We start from the raw sequence: 22,798 nt of genomic DNA on the forward strand, positions 1-22,798 counted from the left end.
AAAATCAAATCTGATATTGTTTTACCTTTTATTTGGTGTGTGGAAGGTGTGCGGAAGAGGGGGTAGTCTTATACGGCGAGTATATAACAAACTCTGTATTTTGAGTGGAAATGTTAGGGGGTCGTCTTATACGCCCAGTCATCTTATACGCCGGCAAATACGGTATATATATATATGAGACCCTCCTTCTGGAGGATCCTCCTTTAGAGACTGACAATCCCCTGGCTAAGGAATCATGATTTAACTTCTCCAAACTTATGTGACCATGAGCTCCTCATTCAAAGGGAAAAATTGTTTAACAAACACATTTCAGAAAACACACACTTTTAAAATCTTGAAATATTTAAAAATATTTATAAATAATATAATCACCAGTAATTTATTTTTATATGCTTTCAAAATTGTGTCTGTACATTCTAAATACCCTGTCTACTTTTCTACATGGGAGAAAGATCTAAATTTGATCATATTTCAAGGACAACTTATTGGCTTTATATTTATAAGTTAGCTATGCAACTATCATAAGTGGTCATTGGCTACTTGGTAAAATAAGGGTGTTGATAAATTAATAACAACAAAAATATGCATGCTTACAATTTTAACAAAATTAAAAAGTGAGAATTTGGGTTCAATACCTACTGTGTTTCATCAAATGTAAGAGCTGATTTTGGTTTATCAAACTGTCATAAACACATAATTATACCTGAATGAAAGAACGTTTAATATTCACAAGTAAAAAAGTCTGGTTAATTTAAAGTCTCAATTTAGAGAATATAATATATGAATATGTGAAGAATGACTAGCAACCAAATAATTTTACAATTATAAAATTAAGGTTTTATTCTTTTTATTTAATAAATTGGTTTTTAAAGATTTTCTTGCTGAAATTACAAGCAAGGATAATCAGAGTGATTAAAATATAAGTAGAGGATGAAATAGCACCATTTGCAACAACATGGATGGACCTTGAGAACATTATGCTAAGTAAAATAAGTCAGTATATAAGACAGGGACAAAAAGGAGATAGCCGTTCAATAGAAGAAGCTAGGAACCATATGATTTTACTCATATGAGGGATATAAACCTGAAACTCATGAACACAAACAGCAGTGTGGTGGTTGCCAGAGGGAAGGGGCTTGGGGGAGAAGGTGGTCCTAATATATGATAGGAGGTTTGACTTTGGGTAGTGGGCACATGGTGCAATATACAGATCTTGTAACATAAAAACCTACATCTGAAACTTACATGTTCATGTTGACTAATGTCATCCCAATAAATTTGGTATATATATATTTAAAATATATACATAGAATGTTAAAATAAACACTTCATTACTAGGTTTTCTGAATATAATTAGAATAGTAAAGAAAAGAAGTTATTATTACCACTGTGCTGACCATATTATGCCTATAGTAAAAAACAAGTTTGCCTTCCCTGCCCAGCCAGTGTGGCTCAGAGGTTGAGTGTCAACCTATGCACCAGGAAGTCAGACTTCGATTCCTGGTCAGGGTGCATGCCTGGGTTGTGGGCTCGATCTCCAGTAGGGGGCATGCAGGAGGCAGCTGATCAATGATTCTCATCACTGAAATTTCTATTTCTCTCTTCCTCTCCCTCTCTGAAATCAATATAAATGTATTTAAAAGAAAACAAACAAAAAAACCTGCCATCTCCCTTTTAAAACATCATAGTCCATTAAAACACTGTGAAGTTTAGGAAATTCGATCTACTTTATCTCTTCTGAACAGAGTTTTCAGGTACCTAATTAAAAGTAAACTCTTCACAATTAATGATAAGTACAATAATCAATCACTGTGTCTTTCCCCCACTTACTTGGATTGTTTCTGCCCTGGCAAAGGCAATATAAGGTTCAAGAGTTGAAGACATGACAAATTCATCATAGGTTGTAGCTATACTGGAAAACAGGGGTGCTAATCCAAGTAGAATTAACCACTCAGGCATCTCTTTCTGTTGCACTGACCACCTACTTCTGCTAATCAGATTATTTTATCATTTCTCAGAAAGGCTACTATTTGCCTTGTAAGAGGTAATCATTTTATATAATTCAAAAAGTAATCACTGACTTAGACTATAATTAACCCATAACCAAACATTCTTCTATTTTTTTTCAAAACAATACTTAACTTTTAATCTGAAATCAGATTGCTATTTTAGTTTTGCATTAACTATCCATTTTGTTTTTTTATAAACAAAATTAAGTATCACTAACACAAATATTTATTTCAAGATTCCCAACTGTTCTCTCCAGAAGTAATCTACACCTTTTAATTCTCAAGAATATTTTTGTATCATTTAACCTCTTTCTACTGCTTGATTAAATTTACATATATACTTTTTTCTTTTTTGTGTATTTTATAATGCAAATAGCTAAAATGTAAACAATTTGTGATTATAATTCATAAATATATAAATGTTGCAGGTATAAGCAAAAAGTATTTTATTGATACTTTGTCAATATGTCAAAAATGTTTAGGCAACTGGGTTAAACATTAACACCCTCTTTTTGTTTTTATCTATATCCTTGCCCTCTAAGTTCTTTAATTATAGAATTGTATCTCACTTAGTTTAAAAAAAAAAGAAACAGCGCCTGCCTGGTTGGCATGGCTCAGTTGTTGAGTGTCACCATATGAACCAGAAGGTCACGGTTCAATTTCTGGTCAGGGTACTGCGCGGGTTGCGGGCTCGAGCCCCAGTATGGATCATGCAAGAAGTGGCTGATCAATGATACTCTCTCAACACTGATGTTTCTCTCTCTCTCTCCCTCTCCATTCCTCTCTGAAATCAATAAAAATATACTTAAAAAACAAGCAAACAAACAAAAAACAGTGCCTAATGAATTTGCAAAGATAAAACACAAAATACAAGTCTGGTGATTATAAGCTAATTTATAACTTAGAAAGGACCGTCTAAAATATATTAAAATCACAATACTTAAGCCTTAAGAACTTGGGAAAAATGTTCTCACCATCTGTCTCCAAGGTTTGAGTCTCTGCTTTCTGAGAAAGGAAACTGAGAAGGCTGTTGAAAAGTAATTCTGATGTCATCTGGAGTCTTCAGATTACCTGCTCCTCCTTTAGTCTAGGGTACATGTGAAGAGGAAGAAAAAGATAGTTTGGTATCTCTTCCAAACCAGATTCTGGAATATATTTTGTAAAGTTTCCCTAGTACCATTTCTTGATCAAGTTCAATGTAGAAGTAGTCCTTTGACAGAGAAATACAGATTGTTTAAGAAATATATATTGTTCATTAAAGGTAAGGAACAGATCTTTGCTTTCTATACAAGTGATGGCGAACCTATGACACATGTGTCAGAGGTGACATGCGAACTCATTTTTTTGGTTGATTTTTCTTTGTTAAATGGCATTTAAATATATAAAATAAATATCAAAAATATAAATCTTTGTTTTACTATGGTTGCAAATATCAAAAAATTTCTATATGTGACACGGCACCAGAGTTAAGTTAGGGTTTTTCAAAATGCTGACACACTGAGCTTAAAAGGTTCGCCATCACTGTTCTATAGGATACATCTAGATCAGTGGTTCTCAACCTTCCTAATGCCGCGACCCTTTAATACAGTTCCTCATGTTGTGACGACCTCCAATTTCATTGTTACAAATTGAACATAATTAAAGCATAGTGATTAATCACAAAAACAATATGTAATTATATATGTGTTTTCCGATGGTCTTAGGCGACCCCTGTGAAAGGGTCGTTCGACCTCCAAAAGGATCGCGACCCACAGGTTGAGAACCGCTGATCTAGATGCTTCAAGAAAACAAACTATAAAAAAGGTTTATGGTTGCTAAGATACACTTGTTAACTTTTGTTGATTTCAAACTTCCATCAAATTAAATTAAATTACACCTAAAAATTCTAAATCCTCCCAAACGTATATTAAAAAAAAGAATAAAAAAACAATAGCAAGTTTCTTTCATATTAAGCTTTTCCTGTTTCAAACTACTACTTATGTAACCTTTCCAGCACAAAATTTATGATGAATATCAAATGCCTTATGTCCACAGGAAGACATATATATCACTGTCCAAAGCAGCCATATTTTTAATAGTCAAAAATTGAAAACAACTCAAATGCCTATCACTAGGTGAATGAATTATGGTATGTCCTTACAATGGACTATTTACTACTCAGAAACAAAAATGGATGCACTACCTATATATATAAAAAAGCCAGTGTCCATGACGACCAGGATGACTAAACAACTGGTCACCATGAGGTGGCATTGACCCCCTCTCGGTCCCTCCCTCCCCCCACACCGTGCGAGTGGGGCGGGGCAGGGCAGGACTGGGGACTGGAGAGTGGGCTGAATGGCTGACCTCTTAGTCCCTGCCCCAGGCCTACAGGCTCCGATGGATCAGCGATGGTGAACGGGAAAATCAGGGTGGGTGGCAGGAGGACTGGGCTGGCTGTCAGGCCATTGGGATCACCAGCTCATCCCCAGCTGCTTGGAGGCTCAGGCCTGCGGGAAAGCAGGTGCCGGCAACTTCACCTCCATGCACATGCGCCAGGTGGGCTGCTAATGGAATGTACTGCCCACTCGGGGCTGCTCACGCCTGGGTGGGTAGATTGTGGGCGCGCCCCGCAACTTCCATCAGCACCTCAAGCCCCAGCAGTGGCAGCAGCAACGGTGCCCGCGTGAGCGGCCCCAAGTGGGCAGCGCATTCCATCAGTGGCTGGCCCAGCGCACAGGCATGGAGGTGAAGTTGCCGGACCTGCTTTCCCGCAGGCCTGAGCCCCTAAGCAGCCGGGGATGAGCTGGCGATCCCAATGGCCTGACAGCCCTGTGGCAGAGGTGGCATTCAGCCTGGGGACTGGCAAACAGGCAGAAGATGGAGGCTAGGCCTACGACCCTACCCACACGATTTCATGCACGGGGCCTCTAGCTGATATATAAACAACATGGATGAATTTAAAACTCAATTATGCTGAATGCAAGAAGCCAGACAAAAAGGAACACAAACTGTGTGATTCCATTTGCATAAAATTATAGAAAAGCAAATTAATATAAAGGGAGAGAAAGCAGATCAGGGGCTGCCTGGGGATGGAGAAATGAGAAGGTATAAGAAGGGGGGATTACAAAAGGTCACCTTAATTATAGTAATGGTTTCATGGGTATATACATGTGTCAAAACTTATCAAACCGTAAATAAGTACAGTTTATGTCAATTATGCCTCAATAAAGCTGTAAAATAAAATCAAATTTCTTAAAATGTTATATGCCCCTTTATGTAGCAATTCCAAGTCTAGAATTTATCCTAGTAAAAAGAATGAGATACACACACACACACACACACACACACACACACAAACACAAACACACACACACGTATTTAGCCATAAAACAAGTCATTAAATACATTATTTATAATGTAAAAAAATTAAAACAGCCATTAAATGGCATAAAAAAGTTTGGGGCTAGTTAAATAAGTTATAGTGGAATACTATGTAGCCATTAAAATATATAATTATAGTATATCATTTCATGTAACATTATATAATAAAAAAAGGAAAAAATATTATGTTCAGTAGAAGTGAATTTGTTTCAAAAGAATACAAAAGTAAAAGTAGCAATTATTTCTGCATTTAGAAGTAATTTTAATTTTTCCTTTTTAATGATTTATATTTGTTTCTTTACAATAAACATGCATCACTTTAGTAATAAATAAAGGGATAAAACTAGCAATAGTCTACAATTGTCCATTTCCTATCTTCTATATAAAGAGGACCAGCATGCAAAAGCGCATGCCCCTTGCACCGCCCTGCCACACTAGCAGCCCCGCCCACCCACGTGTGCCTCGCCACGCCTGCCTCTCCACGCCGCGCCACGCCCACCTGCCTGCCCCACTTCCTGCGATCAGAGCCTGTGGGCCGCGGGGGAGGGACCAAGAAGTGCTCCATGGTGACTGGTGGTTTGGTTGTTATGGCACTGGCTTTTTATAATATAGACTAAGGGCCCAGTGCACGAATTCGTGCACCAACTGTGGGGCCACAAGGCTGTGAGGAGCATAGGGGGGGGTCTTGGCCCATCCTCCACGACTCTGCCCGGCCCCTCCCACTGAAGCCCTGATCCCGCTGCCACCTCTCCCACACACTAACGGCACCGGCCCCGCTCACACCCGCTGATGCCTCAGAGTGATTGGGGCTGGTGCGGTCAGCGGGTGTGAACAGAGGCTGCTGCTCCGATTGCCCCTCAGGAGCACAGGTAAGTGGAGAAGCCCTCAGGGGCAATCAGGGCAAGCCGCCACCGCTCACACCCGCTGCTGGTGCTGAGTGATCGGGGACAGCACTGGCATGGCAGCAGGTACAACTGGCCACTCCAGTGCCAGCTACAGGTTTGAGGGGGGCCGGCAGTGGGTGTGAGCAGCAGCTTTGGCGCTGGTAGCGGGTGTGAGTGGGACTCGCTAGAAGTGAGTGTGAGAGGCGGCTGCTGGCCCCAATCGCCCCTCAGGAGCAGGGGGAGGTGGAGAAGCCCACCATGTTCCACACTCTACCACCTGCTGCCGATGTCCGCCATGTTCTGTGCATGCCCCCCTGGTGATCAGTGCATGTCATAGCAACTGGTTGTTCAGCTGTTTGTTCTGCCATTCGGTCTATTTGCATATTAGTGTTTTATATAGATAAAAGCCTAAGTGACCATTTGACTGGTCGCTATGATGCGCACTGACCATCAGGGGGAAAACACTCAACTCAGGAGCTGTCCCCTGGTGGCCAGTGCACTGCCACAGCAGGAGCACTGCTTAGCTGACCACTAGGCGCCAGACGCAGGGCTCACAGCTGGCAAGTGCAGCTGCAGTGGAGTGAGCCTCTCCTTCGGACACTCCCCGTGTGGCCCTCCCCCATCCAGACCAGGACTGGGACCGGCATTGGGACTGATTGGGTATGAACCCGTGGCCGCCTCTCGGTCATAGGTGTGCTGGTATCGCCCTAGGACGGGTGCGTGGAGACTGTAGCAGAGAGGCTGTGAGCCTACCGAGCAGCGTGGCACCCAGCCTGGGCTCTGGCTCCTCCCCAGTCACCTGCTGCTTCTCTCACTACTACATCCCTTGGGAGATGTTGGACAGCCAGTTTTGGTCTGATCCCCGCAGGCCACACCTAGGGACACCACCAGTTCATGAATCCATGCACTAGGCCTCTAGTTACAAGTATAAAAGAAGCACTCCTAAGAGGTGGTACACATTACAGAACTCTGGGCTGTCATGTCATCCCCCACAACAACATACCATAGAGTAGTGAGAAAAAGGTTGGTCTGACTAGATGAACTAGAGTAATAATTAGCAAGCTACATTCTTTACCAGTTACAAAGTGCTTTCCTGGAAATGACCTAATTTGATTTTCATAACTCAGTGCAACAGGCAGAGAACACATTACCCCATTTTCTAGAGGGCAAACAGTGAGCAGGGCTGGTTAAGTGTCATGCCCTAAAATTATAGTTCTTGGACTCAAATTGGGCCTTGACTATAAATTCTGATAGAAATTCTAAGAGGAGTAGGGAACAGTCACTTATCCTGATTATTTATAAGGCTGTGATTTATGTATGAACTTAAAAATAACCATATTTGCAATCATATTAGTATTCCTATTAGAATGTGCCAGGGTTTTGGGGATTGTCTAAACCTCCAGTACCTAACCTCACTCAGACATCTCTTTTGATATGTGAGCAGATAAGAAACAGTCTCCAAATAAGGCATATTCAATGAAGAAAATGGCCAACTCTTGACAAGAGTAAAAGTAAGCATCTCCCATTATTAATGACTGGTCAGTATTTGCTCATGAGGCCTTGAAACATAAGGAACCCTTATAGCTACACTCTTACCAATACTGTCTGGACTATGAGAGACTTATAAGGAAATGCTAGCTCTCATTTACTGAGCACTTACTGTGTGTCAGATACTGTGCTAAGGTCTTTACATACATGATCTTAAACCAACCCTATGAGATGACTACTATCACAGCCTCATTTTATAGATGAGGAAATTAAGTTTCAGCTACCCCAAATCACAAAACTGGTAACAGCTTAAAGTAGAATTCAAACTCTGGCACATTTTCCTTGAAACAAATATGGGGCCTTAGCAGTTCTCTAGAACATAAGTTGTGACTTCTTTCTAGTACTACATACCTACAATGGTCTCAATTATGGTAGTGTAAAACACTTGGCAATGGCACATAAGTTTAAGTCTAAATTTTTCATGTGAAGAATTAAAAATCTCCACAGCCCATAATTTGTATCTGATTTTTGCCATTTTCTAGAATTGTTTTAAATGTTTGGTCTCTATTAAAGCAGTTTTAACCCTTTTGAATTAAACATGTGATCACACAAAAGATAAAAAGAAAATGTAAATAAAAATTAGCAAAATATTTAAAATAATATTTTAAATTCTCACAGATTAATAATATTTACAAATTGTCTTGTGGTTTTTTTTCTTTAAATATATTTTATTGAGTTTTTACAGAGAGGAAGGGTGAGAGATAGAGAGTTAGAAACATCGATGAGAGAGAAACATCGATCAGCTGCCTCCTGCACATCCCTAACTGGGAATGTGCCCACAACCAAGTACATGCCATTGACGGAATCAAACCTGGGACCCTTCAGTCCGCAGGCCGATGCTCTATCACTGAGCCAAACCGGTTAGGGCAAATTGTCTTGTATTAATAAATATATAAATCAGCCTTAAATCCGAGTCAGTGAAACTGAATGTGCCAGATATGTTATAGATCATGAAGACAGGAAGCTTGTCTAAAAATAAAAATGTTTAAATAATTTTGTTGTAATTATAAATGCCATTTCCTCAAAGAGCTTTTCCTCATCACTTTATATAAAGTAGCTTCATCTCTACCTTACTTTGTTTACACTCTATGTTACTCTATTTGTGTCCTTGATTTTTTTCTGTATCTATTGAGACACTCATGTTAGTTCTTGTTCTTTATTCTATTAATAAGGTATATTACATTAATTAATTGTTTCAAATGTGAAAAGAACCCTTCCTTTCCAAGATGCATGCCTATAACTAACACGATACTTAATGGTGAAAGACTGAATACTTTCCCCTCTAACCCTGGAAAAAAGGCAAGGATGTCTGCATTAGATATTCGGATTCCACTCAATGCAATCAGCAAGAAATGTAAACACATATAGATTAAAAAAGAAGTTATGGGACAAGATATTTGCAAACAACAGCTCCAACAAGAAGTTAATATCCAAAATATATAAAGAACTCATATAACTCAACACCAAACAAACAAAAATTGCAATTAAAAAAATGGGCAGAGAACCTGAACAGACACTTCTCTCAAGCAAACATACAAATGACAAACAGGTATATGAAAAGATGTTCAACCTCACTAGCTATTAGGAAAATGCAAATCAAAGCTACAATAAGATACCACCTACCACCTCATACCTGTTAGAGTGGCTAACATCAATAAAACAAGTAATAACAAATGTTGGAGAGGTTGTGGAGAAAAGGGAATCCTCATTAACTGGTGGGAATATAGACTGCTATAGGCCTCTATGAAAAACAGTCTAGCAGTTCCTCAAAAAATTAAGAATCAAGTTAGCATATGATCCAGCAATACCTCTGCTGGGTATCTACCCGAAAAACTCAAAAACATTTATTTCCAAAGATAAATGCACTCTTATGCTCATTACAGCATTATTTATGGTAGCCAAGACATGGAAACAATCCAAGTGTTCTTTGACAGATAACTGTATAAACAAGATGTGGTACATATATACAATGGAATACATAAGAAAAGGTAAAATACTGCCATTTGCAACAACATGAGAATATCATGCTAAATGATTTAAGTCAGAGAGAAAATGTTAATAACCATATGATTTTACTCATACCTCGGATGTAAAACTGAAAGCATAAATGAACAAACAAGAAAAATAAACAAACGAAACTTCATAGACTAGACAAAATGTATGGTGGTTACCAAAGGGAAGGGTGGCGGAGGGTAGTAAAGGGCAAAGGGGGTCAAATATACAGTGACAGAAGATGATTTGACTTTGGGTGGTGAGGACATAATATAATAGATCATGCATCATAGAATTATACACCTGAAACCTATATAATCTTATTAATCAAATGTCACCCCAATATATTTATTTGTAGACAATATTATCTTATATGTAGGTAATTCTAAGGAATCTATGAAAAAGCTCCAAAAATTAATAAGAACGTTTACAAAAGCTGAAGGATACAAAATATCATACAAAAATTATTTGCATTTCTATATATTACAAATAATCAAGAAATAAAATATAAAAAATTCTACTTACAATAATAGCAAGAAGAATAAGAAACTTAAGAGTAAGTTTAACAAAAGTGTAAAACCAGTACTGAAAACTACAAAACATTGTTAAAGGATATTAAAGAAAATCTTAATATAGATATAATCTATGTTCATGGAGTAAAATATTCAATATTGTAAAGATAGCAATTTTCTCCAAATAGATATTTCAAAAATTCATTGTGCTTTTATTTGTAGAATTTTATCCTAAGATATATATGAAAATGTAAAGGCCTTTAATAATAACTCAAAATGTCTAATAGTTTGACTTGTAAGAACTAAAACTAAAGAACTCCTAGAAGGCATAAGAAAAAAACCTTGTAATCTTAGATTAGAGAAAGATATCTTAAATATGAACAAGTGCAATCAATTACTTAAAAAATTGGACTTCATCAGCTTCTCCAAAATATATCATTTATATAGAAGTTAAGCCCCAAAATGAGACAAAAAATATTTGCAACTCACAAACATGATAAAGAAATGGTACCCAGCATATTGAAACCCTTAGACGTTAATTATAAAAAGAAAAAAAAACAATTTTTAAAAACGGGCTAAAGATTTAAAGACATTTCACCAAAGATACCTAGTTGTTCAGTAAATACATAAGAAGATCATCATTACCAATAAAAGTAATGCAAATAAAACCACAATGAAATTCCACTACACACCCACTATTATTTTAAAATAATCATAATTTAAGATAAACCAAATGTATAACAATTACTCTTTGGAGAAGATAAAAGTAGACTTATAATGAGTTATTCACCTCTCTTACACTGTTGGTGGAAATGTAAAATGGTATAATCACAACGGAAAACAATTTGGCAGTTCCTTAAAAGTTAAACAGAGTTATCATTTGACTCAGAAATTCTTACTCCTGGGTTTAAGAGAAGGGAAATGAAACCTACGTCCAAGCAGAAATCTGTAGCTGTATGCTCATATTAGCATTATTCATAACAGCCAAACCTGCAAAACCTAAGTGTCCATCAACTGATAAATGGATAAACAAAATGTGATGTATCCAACACAATGGAATATTATTTAACCATAAAAAGGAATGAAGTACTGACACATGCTACAACTCAGATGAACCTTAAAAATTATTATACTAAGTGAAGGAAGCCAATCACACAAAAAACTAAAAACATATATTTTATGATTCCATTTATGTGAAATATCCAGAACAGGCAAGTTCAGAGACTGAAAATAGATTAGTAAGTAGTTGCCTAGGGCCAAGGTGGAGGAGAATGGGAATAGGGAGTGAGTGCGAATTGGTATGAGGTTCCTTGTTAGGTCATGAAAATGTTCAAAATTAGATGGTGGCTGCTGCACACACCTGTGAGACTATAATGAATGCTTTAAATGGGTAAATTTTATTGTATGTGAATTATATCTCAGTAAAGCTGTAAAAGTGATGACTTTTGATCTACTATTAAAACAACAAAATAATTTCAGGGTAAAAACCTGGACTTATTATTTATTTGCTTTTGAACCTGTCTCACATTTATCTGAGTAGGTGTGTTTGTATTCAATTATTGTGGCTACATATAAATCACTTAAAAATCAACTATTTTTACATAGTAACAAACAAAAAATAACCCTTAAAAAAATCCAACAATAAAACATACCCAAAGAATAAAAGTAACTTGTAAATATTGCAAATTCTATATGGAAAAAAATATATTGGAAGACATTAAATACAACCTAAATAAGTAGGATGTTCATGATAGATTCAATATCATAAAATAAAAATTCTCAAACTGAACCTGTACATTTAATGCAATGCTGATCAAAATCCAAAAGGCTTATAAGTTGATTCTAAAAGTAATAAAGCAGCAAAAGCCATTAACAGAAAAGCCATGCAACCAGAAAAAAAAAAATACAGTAGGGACTCTGTCCTATCTATCCTGAGATCCATTATAAAGCTATAGCAATTCAGTTAGTGTTTTCCTGGAAAAGAGATAAACTGACTGCTGGAGAAGAAACAGACCTTCACATATAAAAAGTGGTATTTGACAAAAGTTGACTGAAGATCACTGAAAAAAGGAGGAATCATTCAACAGTGCTGAAACAGCTGGTTCTTCATTTGGGAAAAGAAAAAAAAGAAATTGGATCCCTATTGTATAACATAAAATAAGTCTCACAGAGATTAAAGTTTAAGTAGAGGCAAGTCTTTAATATTTTCTAAACAAAATATAAGAGAATACCATTGTAAGTGAAGAGTAGGAAAAGCTTTCTTAAGATACAGGAAGGCCTACCTATAAAGCATGTAATGAATTTTAAATTCAATTATGTTATAATTTAAAACTTCCATTCATCAACAAATACAAAAAATAAAAATAGCCGAAACCGGTTTGGCTCAGTGGATAGAGCGTCGGCCTGCGGACTGAAGGGTCCCGGGTTCGATTCCGGCAAGGGCATGTACCTGGGTTGCGGGCACATCCTCAGTGGGGGGTGTGCAGGAGGCAGCTGATCGATGTTTCTCTCTCATCGATGTTTCCAACTTTTGCCAATGATAATGGCTCAATGTGAGCTTCTAATACATACTAGTGGAATGAAAATTCATACAATGACTTTGGAAAATAATCTGGCATTATCTCATATAACTGAGCATTCTCTAACTATATTTCTATTCTTATGTATATATCCATGTGCACCTAAACACATATAAAAGAATGCTAACATTAGCAATGCTTGTTATATACAGAGTCATATACACACTTTGGATGATTATAAAGTCACTGTTTAACATAACAGTTCATTTTCAAAATTTAAAAGAACCTACAGAAATGAGTAATTTTTTGTGTGTCAATGCCTGTTTTCAAACTGATTAACACTCTGGTCCAGACACTCACTGCTAATAACACAAAGCAATGGAATTGCAAACATCAAGAATCATTATGTTCAGTGTTTGTATGCCCTTAATTCATCAACTGCTCCTGCTTTAGTACTGTAAGCTTTATCTTTTATGTATCCCCATAAAAAAAAAGTCTAGTGGCTCTTTAGGATACGATTTCTTTGTTCAAAGCTTAGTCTGGCTTCACCCATTACTTCAAATCAGTTAAACCTGAAAAGGAGTGAAAATTCAGTTGGTTACCAACTGTTAAATTGTGTATATATATTTTGGGGACAGTTTATATATACAGGATGGGACGAAAATAGGTTTATAAGTGTGAGCACACAAAATACAGAGTTTATTCTTTTATTATCGTTTATTACTTATTGTATTATTTTTATATGAACTATAAACCTACTTTTGCCCCACCCTATATATAAAATAGCTACACGCACATATCTGTACCAATACATCAATATAGACATATCAAAAACAAATAAAATATCAAAAGCAAACAAAAACACCCAACAATAACTAAATGTCTACCAGTCAAATAAATTCATACAATGGAATATTACTCAGCAGTTAAGTAAATGGACTACAACTACATATAGCAATATAAATAAATATAAAAAAATAAAAAAACAAGTCTCAGACGACTACTTATAGAATACTACCAGTTTTGCAGCAAACTTAAAAAGTAAAATTAAATGGTATATGATTTAAGGACCTACATAGTAAACTCAGTATTACTAAAAAGTGATTAACAAAACTGAAGAGTAAGGGAGTCAAAGAGGGCAGCAGGGGCAAAGGCAAGGAGAAACACATGCTGTATTCATAAAGTTCTGGTTCTATATATTGGTTGATGGGTTCTTGGAAGATCATTTCAATATTGTGCTTCAATAATTTAAATATATTCCTGTTTACATAATAAATTATAAGCTGCTACATTGTGGCAAATCAGAGTTTTACTTTCAGAATAACATTATTTAAGCCAGTGATTTAAAAACATAAAAACAAACAACAAGAACAAAATTGTGCCACAAGAATTTTGCACTACCTGACTATTTAGTCAGGGGCACTGACCTCTTTTCTCTTAGACTGTCATATAAAAAAATGACAACAGACAATACACCAATAGCTGTTCAGTATGAATGAATAAAAATTATACCTATTTTTTTTTGTCAGCTGGGCGAAAAATAGATTTTTTGCTGTGCTGCAGAATCTTAGTAATTAGTTTATGTGTGCCATGTAATGAAAAAGACTGAAAATCACTAGTTTAGGTAATAATTTGCACACATGAACAAATGCTAATTGCCAGGCAACATATTTTCCTAACTCTACTTTTAAAAAAATAAAAAACTAAGAAATATATAAAGGGATATACCCCAAAGAACTTGAAAGCAGACTTGTAGATAAAAACCTCACAGCTTGGTCAAAGAATGAGGTTAATCCATACCTATTATCAATCTGGTCTCAAATGAAACTAGCATAAATGCTTGCTTAATTTGCAAATTTACTGCAAATTTGTAGAACTTTCCCCTGGGAGATGCTCATTTTGCAAAAATTAGCATGAGAAACAGGTAAACTAAAGTAATTTGATATACTCGGGTTCTGAACAAATATTTCCCTCTACATGTAAATGTTTCCTTTCACCGTCCATATAGGCCATCAGTCATATATTCACCCAGATTGGCCAAACGTGTGATGAGAAAAGCATAATTCATTTTAAAAAGCATAATTTCTTCACCCTATAAATAATTCTTTATATTATTTTATAGTACTTTTCTCTGACAAAACAATTTTGCATTACAGGTAGAGCACATATTATCAAGCAATACCTACTTCATGCAGCATAATACTTTAAAAGTCCTAAAAGTTAGAAATTTTAATGATGTTACAAATCAAATTTTCTATCTAAATATTTGAGTACCTATAACATGAAAGGTATTTTCTGAGGTGTTCTCAGCATTTTATGTGATGTATACAGACTGAGAATCTTAGCTATGTGTTGCATCCTTGTTAAATGCAAACAAGTACAATAATCTGATTAAAAGGTATCTTGGACTAATTCCTCTTTAAAAGGAAAGCATAAGATTTATTGTAGTGATTCTTTCTCTTTGCTTGGATTGCTATTGAATAATATGTTTGAGCATTAACTATAAGCTCACAATACTGAGGAAGCTGGGATGGGGAAGGTAACATAGTTGTCAACAACACGAGTCCCTTAGAAAGATCATTGCATCATGTCACAGAGGGCATAGACACAAACTAAATATATACTATCGGTCCTTGTAATGTATTCCCTTTTACGTATATTTTGAACAAGGTTTGGGGCTTCAAAAATGAGCCACTGATTCAAAGAATACATATTTAACCGTTTGACTGCTAAGGAGCGCTATCGCGCTCTTCTTATTTAAAACAAATTTATGTAAACAATTGGTATTTTTTAATTTTTGTTGTTGCAAAGCAATACAAGTGAGTTTATTGTATAAAAAATGTTTTACATTTTTTCCCATACACGCGCAATTAGTGCCGCAGTTTTGGCATATGTCCGAAAAAATACGTCAGCAGCCAAACGGTTAATAAGCGATTTTTGAAAGAATATAGTAGGCACTAAATAAATTCTCAGTGTATAACTGCTTCTTTGAGTACTCTATTTTAAAATTATTTCTAATGTTTCCCTATATTTGTTCAATAGAATATAAAATATCTCTCCCCATATACTAGTAACACTTTATTTTTCCATTTCCCAGTTTCTCCTTACTGCTGGTTTTTTACTTAATATTATTTTAAAAGCCATTTCTTATTATTGATGCAGAATCTCATCCTTTTCAAAAATATATAGTGATCCAACAAGGAAGATTTACATACCTAATTATTTATTTGACATCTCAAATTTAACAAACCAATTAACTGACATGTTAAATCCAATCCCTGTTAGTCCCAATCTCAGAAAGTATCAACACCATTCTAACTGTTCAGGCCAAAAACCTGCTGCTATCCTAGATGCCTCTTTTCCTCTCAGAATGCACATCTAAACCATCAGCAAATGCTGTGGGCTTTGTTGGAAATACCCAGAATCCAACTACTTCTCACTGCTCTCATACAAGTCCCCATCATCTGTCCTGGATTATCACAACAGCCTCCTAACTGGTTTCCTTGCTTCCATTTTTTAATGCTCATTGGGTCTATTTAACACAACGGCAAAGCAATTCTGTGAAAATGTTCTACTGGGTCATTCCTCTGCTCAAAACTTCTAGTAGCTCCCTCCTCTGACCTCACTTCCTGTGACTCTCCCTCATTCACCCAACTCCATCCGCAGAGCCTTTGACTAGGAATACCCCTTTCTCTCCAGAAACGTGTATCACTATCTCAGCCTTTACTCAAGTCATCTTCTTAGGAGACCTTCCCTGGACATAATCTAAAATTTCATGCAACCGTCATCCCCGCCCCCAAACCTTCCATGTTCCCTCCTCTCATTCAAATTTGATTAGTACTTGTCATAAGATACCATAAAATTGAATTGCTTTATCTTGTTTGTCTATCTCATCAATAAAATATAAGCTCCATGGGGGCAACATTTGTTTTCCCTTTTGTTCTCTGCTTTATCCTCTGTAAGAGCAGTGGAATTCAGGAAGCACTAAAAAAACATACAGTGAATAAATCATGGCATGACTGCCTACATTTTGTGATCTCATTAAATGTTTGGCAGAAATTAATAAAACTGTGATCTCCCCTAGTTGTGACAGACTGTGGCAGTCCTTTCACAAACACACCTCTCCTTTCTCATTTGCTGGCAGTAATGCTCACCCTCTTACCTTAGGAGATGAACCCTAACTAGGTCTAGCCATTATGACAATGTTTACTCTGACAACTGGGTTTAGGTATAGGCATATGATAAAATTATGGCCAATGAAGTTTATTAGGATAAGTTTTCCTTATTAAAAAATAGTAGAATGGAAAAACGCCCATGTTGCAATCATGAAGAGCGACACTGCCAAAACACTCAAGATGGCAGAGTAAAAAAAAAAGAAAAATATTCATGTGGGTTCCTAATAACATCATTATGGTAGTCAATTAATCACCGTACTCTAAGCTTCCTATTGGATAATATAATAATGCTAGAGACCCAGTGCACAAATTTGTGCACCTTGAAAGGCTCTGTGGGCCACAAGGCTGCAGTGGGCACAGGGGTGGGTCTCAGTCCATCCTCCGCGCCCCTGCCTGGCCCCTCCCGCCATGGCCCCTAGTCCCGTCTGCCTACAGCTCCACTCACGCTGCTGTTGCTCCCATGCGCTCAGGGCGCCAGCCCCACTCACACCTACTGATGGCGCAGAGTGATTAGGGCCAGTGCCGTGAGCAGGTGCAAGCAGTGGCTGCTGCCCAGGTCGCCCCTCAGGAGCATGGGGAAGTGGAGAAGACCTCAGGGGCGATCAGGGTGGCAGCCGCCACTTGCACCCACTAACAGCACCAAGCGATCAGGACCAGTGCTGGGTACCGGCAGTGGGTGCGAGCGGTGGCTCCGGGGCCGGCTATGGGTGCGAGTGGGGCCAGCACTGGCAGTGGGTACAAGCGGCAGCTCCAGAGGCAGCAGTGGGTGCGAGCGGACCGTCACCAGCAGCGGGTGCGAGCACCGGGCGGGACCATGGCGTGCAGGAGCAAAGAATTTTCAGTAACCACCAGAGGCTCGCCTCAATGACAGCGACCGGCACCCCGCTCATCTGCTCATCATCCCACCAAGGCTGAGGCCCGCCATGTTCCACATGTTCCCCCTGGTGGTCAGAGCACATCATAGTGACCAGTTGTTCAGTTGTTCCATCGTTCAGTCTATTTGCATATTAGCCTTTTATTATATAGGATATCCTTTAAATAGTGATAGATCCCTCATTATTTCAGCTAGTTTAGTAAGGTCCTCTATTACTTACATGTCAAGCTAAAATTAAGCTGGAAGTCAGGTGTTTTGTCCCCATTTTTATACTGCATGCCTAGAAAACATGTCGTATGACAATGAACAAGAGTCATTTTCTCATAGGAATAATTTTATAAACAGTGTGTTTGTTCTTAATTAAGAATTAAAAATAAATTTATGACCAAAGAAAAGGCAGTCCAAATATAGAGCTTTGAAATAATTTAAGTAGTAAAATTATGCTCTAAACTATTAAGTGCCTAACTAGGTTCTTCAGAACTATTAGTGCTCAACCAAAGGAAGAAGGAAAGGGAAGAGGGAGAGATAAAGTTGGGTAAAAAGTGAGAAAGGAAGCCTCAAGGCCAAATAAAATCAGGGCATGATGACTTAAACATTAACTAATTATGCTTCCTTGTGTGTTGGACACACTAGAAGGCAATGTGGGATATCTCATTGGTCTGAGATGCTCTTCTTTATCCTTCAGGTAATCCTAGTTTGGAAGGGAAGGGGTTTATAAGTCAGTAATGGTTTGAGTCAAAGAACTAAGAGCCATCAGGTTTTGTTTTTTAACTCAAAGCCAAACCACTAGTCAGTAACAAAACCAAAACTCTATCCTAAACTAAAACTCATCAACTTCTTAGTATAATAACCAACAGAACACAATGCTTCCTCATAAAAATCTTATAAACTTGGAAAATTCCCATAAATGTAAAATCCCCATGCCATTAAATAATTTATTCTGGACATAATGAGCCCAAAATAGAGGATATAAAAGAATTAGCTTTATGTAGGATAACCTTGAGTCTATACTTAATATAATACCCATAATATATAACTCTTTGATTATCAGTCTTTTATTAGCTGTTACTGTATTTTGAAAAGTTACTGGATAAATTATGGCTCTGAAAAAAATTACTGAAAGCTGCTGAAAAAAGTAGATTTCCTTTAAAGTTATTTTATAACAGTGATCAAAAGCAATAAAAGTATTCTGTTGGTAAAACTTGAAAAAGCAGTCATAAATCAATTTAAATCTGATCATGGTAAGGCTAACTATCTACTAGCCTCAGACACAATCTTTGCCTCCCCTGCTTCCCTCCTGCTTCTTCTTTGGGTCACTCTACATACAGAAATTGAAGCAGGAGGGAAAGCAGATGCATGAATTAAAACTGGATTAAAAGTGCAGAGACATAGAATGCCCGCAAAATAAATGTGGTCTTTTCTATTACAGGCTGCTGTAACAGAAAACCATGCACTGGTGGCCTATGAACAACAGAAATTATTTCCTACAGTTTTGGAGACTGGGAAGTCTAAGATCAAGGTGTAGGCAGATACTGTGCCCGGTGAGAATCTGGCTTTTTGGATCAAGACAACCATCTTTTTGCTATACCTCATATGGCAGAAGAGGAAAAGGACTCTCTCTGCAGCCTATTTAAATAAGGGCACTAATCACATTCATGAAGGTGGAGCTCACCTACTAATACTATCTCCTTGGGAGTTAGAATATCAACATATGAATTTTGAGGGGACACAAACATTCCAGGGCTGGGCAAACTTTCTGACTCGAGGGCCACAATGGGTTCTTAAACTAGACCAGAGGGCCGGAACAAAAGCATGGATGGAGTGTTTGTGTGAACTAATATACATTCAAAGTAAACATCATTACATAAACGGGTACGGTCTTTTTTTTTTTTAGTTTTATTCATTTCAAACGGGCCGGATCCGGCCCACAGGCCGTAGTTTGCCCACGGCTGCATTAGACCATAGCAGATACAATGTAAAAAATCTGTTTTTACAAAATATAAAGAAAGTGCTGTTTAAATAAGAGATTCCAAATATTGTAGCGTTTTATCTTAATGTAAGTCAACTAGATAATTATTATACAAATGAAAAAGTATTTAATGCCCAAATTCCAATAGTAACCAATACATTTAAAAAATCCAGAACTATGTTTCCCTCAAGTTCTCAAGGCCATCTCCAAAAAGGTACCTGTGGAGTAACAAGAATAACATGCGCCAGGAACTACAGTAAGTGCTTCCTATGGTTTAATTCCTTTAATTCTCAAAACAACCCTAGAAAGTTACGCCTATTTTACAGATGAGAACACTAAGCCTTAGAAGTTAAAATGATTAGCCCAAAAACTAAATAGCAGATTAGGATTCATAGTTGTTCAAAAACAGTGTCCCCATCTTTGTCAAATTCAATTGGTTTACCTGTAAATACTGCTTTGACTCTAATGTGGGTTTTGTAAAGATTTTTAAGAAACTTCAAACATATTTCTATATTTTAATGACTCTCAACATGGAATGCAAGTTTTTAAACAACTATTTGGAGGGTTAATTCCCAGTTATTATGATTAACTTTTATTAACTGGATAGCAAGTAAATGCCAATTATTGACTATAGTGCTAAGTCATGTTATAGTTAAGTCTATTCCACTTAATCACTGCCTACTAAATAGATATTATAGAACTTTACAGATGAAGAAAATAAGACACAGGGTGGTAGAGTGAACTGCCCAAAGTTGTACAACAGGTAAAGAGATAGACCTGGATTCAAATTCAGTTCAGTGTGTACTTCCTTAATGCATCCCCAAACCGCTACTTAATAAAGCCTCCCTAGTGTCACAGGAATTGATTTGAGCAACCCGTCTCCTGATCATTTCAGGAGAGTAACAGTCTGTTTTCAAATCACTGGTCAAGTTTTCTGCACCTAGAGCTCTGCTGAAGACACAAATATAATTACTAGTCCTTGATGCCTCCACTAGCCTCTTTAAATAAAAACACATCTCTAGGGTAGTCCAGTGTATGGCAATTTCTATTAATAAATTCACCAACGGCATGCTTTTGTTACTGATGGCATTAGCATCCCAAATTTCTCTTACTGAAATAAAACCTACTCAAATTTTTTTGCAGGAAAATCTCTATAACTTTTGTTAAGTATCAAAAAGTTGAGGAAATGTTGATACTTCAAAATAAATCTTGACCCAGTAAGAACTGGCACTAGGCCTTTTATTTTCTTGCAGTCAGCAAAATTACAAACCTATAAAAATTCAAACAGTAGTTAAGGGCATGCAATCTGAAGTACTTGCATATGTGGTGAGTCACTTCAGAAACTTTATACTGAGACCATTTTTAATATGTAGGCAGAACTCACTTTAAAAAACTATAACCACTAAACAATAAAAGAAAAAGCAAGTCCACATAGGGTTTTACTAACTGTTTTCTCTGAGAACTGTTTTCTCTAGGGGAGAAAAAAGAATATTACTGGCTCCTATGCAAACATATTTAGAAGTTGTTGTTTCTAACAATGCATTAATCTCGATCTTTGGAAAAATCAAGTGAAGGCCACTTTAATCACTCAGCTTAAACAAGCAAGATGTAAGGACAGAGCAGAGTTGGAGGAAGTAGAGAGAAATGGGTCAGTAGGTGGCAGATGTTAACTGATTCAAATTTGAAAAGAACTTCAAAAGCATGGACCAGGCTTTGTGAAAATTATTAAAGTGGAAAAAAGAAGAAAAAAAAGTGTAAATCTTGTGCAAGAGTGTTCTATTGAGTAAAACAGTGGTCATCCAAAAATCTATTGTATTTTTTTTTAAAAACACAGAATTAACAATATTGTCAATAATATATTACCTTTCTAAAGCATTACACTAGTAACAGCAAACTTTATTTCCTCATTTACTTTGCATAATAATCCTGTGATATAGGTTGTATACTCATTTATACAGATCAAGAAACTGAGGCTTAGATTAAATAATTTGCTAACAATATGAAGTGAGCTATAGCTCAAATATAAACCTTATGATTCTAAGACCAGCATTTTATATACCACTATATTAAACTATGGCCATTATGGTCTTAAATATCTACACAAGAGGTAGAGAAATGTATCATTTGGGTTGTTTTTGTTTTTGTTTTTGTTTTCCCCATAAAACAAAGAAACAAAACAACTACTTCTGTCTTCTCTATTCCTGATAAATTTTTTTTCTCTAAAATATAAACTTGCAAACAAATGTCTGGTGATCGTGTGATAAACCTATCAGAAACAAGAGACTCTGAACAGCCTCAGCAATCTTGAGAAAGAAGAACAATGTTGGAGGGATTACAATACCAGATAGTAAACTATACTACAAGGCCACAGTAATCAAAACAACCTGATACTGGCATAAGAACAGGCATACAGATCAAGGGAACAGAAAAGAGAGCCCAGAAATCAACCCACGTCTCTATGGTCAATATTTGACAAAGAAGGCAAGAGCATACAATGAAGTAAAGACAGTCTCTTCAATAAATGGTGTTGGGAAAATTGAATAGGTACATGCAAAAAAGTGAAACTAGACTACCAATTTACACCATACACAAGAATAAACTCAAAATGGATTAAACACTTAAATGTAAGTCGCAAAACCATAAAAATCCTACGAATAAAACATAGGCAGTAAAATCTCAGACATCTCTTGTAGCAATATTTTTTTTTCAGTTGAAATAGTTATTATTTACTTAGCTTTGTTTATAACTCTTTCTTTAATCTTTATTGTTGAGATTATTACAGATGTCCCTCTTCTTTTTCCCCCCATAGCTCCCCTCCACCCGGTTCCCACTCCACCCCAGGCCCTTGCCACCTTATTGTCTGTGTCTATACATAATGCATACATGCATATAATAAGATCTTTGTATAATCACTTCCCGAAACCTCCCACACCCCCTTTCCTCTGAAAATCAC

General features: G+C 36.8%; 1 protein-coding gene across 4 annotated transcripts in view; it reads right to left on the minus strand.

The window, feature by feature from the left end:
• The window catches only part of NRIP1 (nuclear receptor interacting protein 1), a 121,482-nt gene that overhangs the window by 71,888 nt on the left and 26,796 nt on the right, over positions 1-22,798 (minus strand). For all 4 annotated transcript variants that reach the window (XR_001515598.1, XR_001515597.1, XM_006773941.2 and 1 more), the window contains one exon: positions 2,984-3,096. The gene's annotated coding sequence lies outside the window, so the exon portion shown is untranslated. The remainder of the gene's footprint in view (positions 1-2,983; positions 3,097-22,798) is intronic.

This window comes from Myotis davidii, unplaced genomic scaffold, assembly GCF_000327345.1.
Source record: "Myotis davidii unplaced genomic scaffold, ASM32734v1 scaffold24, whole genome shotgun sequence".
Taxonomy (NCBI): Eukaryota; Metazoa; Chordata; class Mammalia; order Chiroptera; family Vespertilionidae; genus Myotis; species Myotis davidii.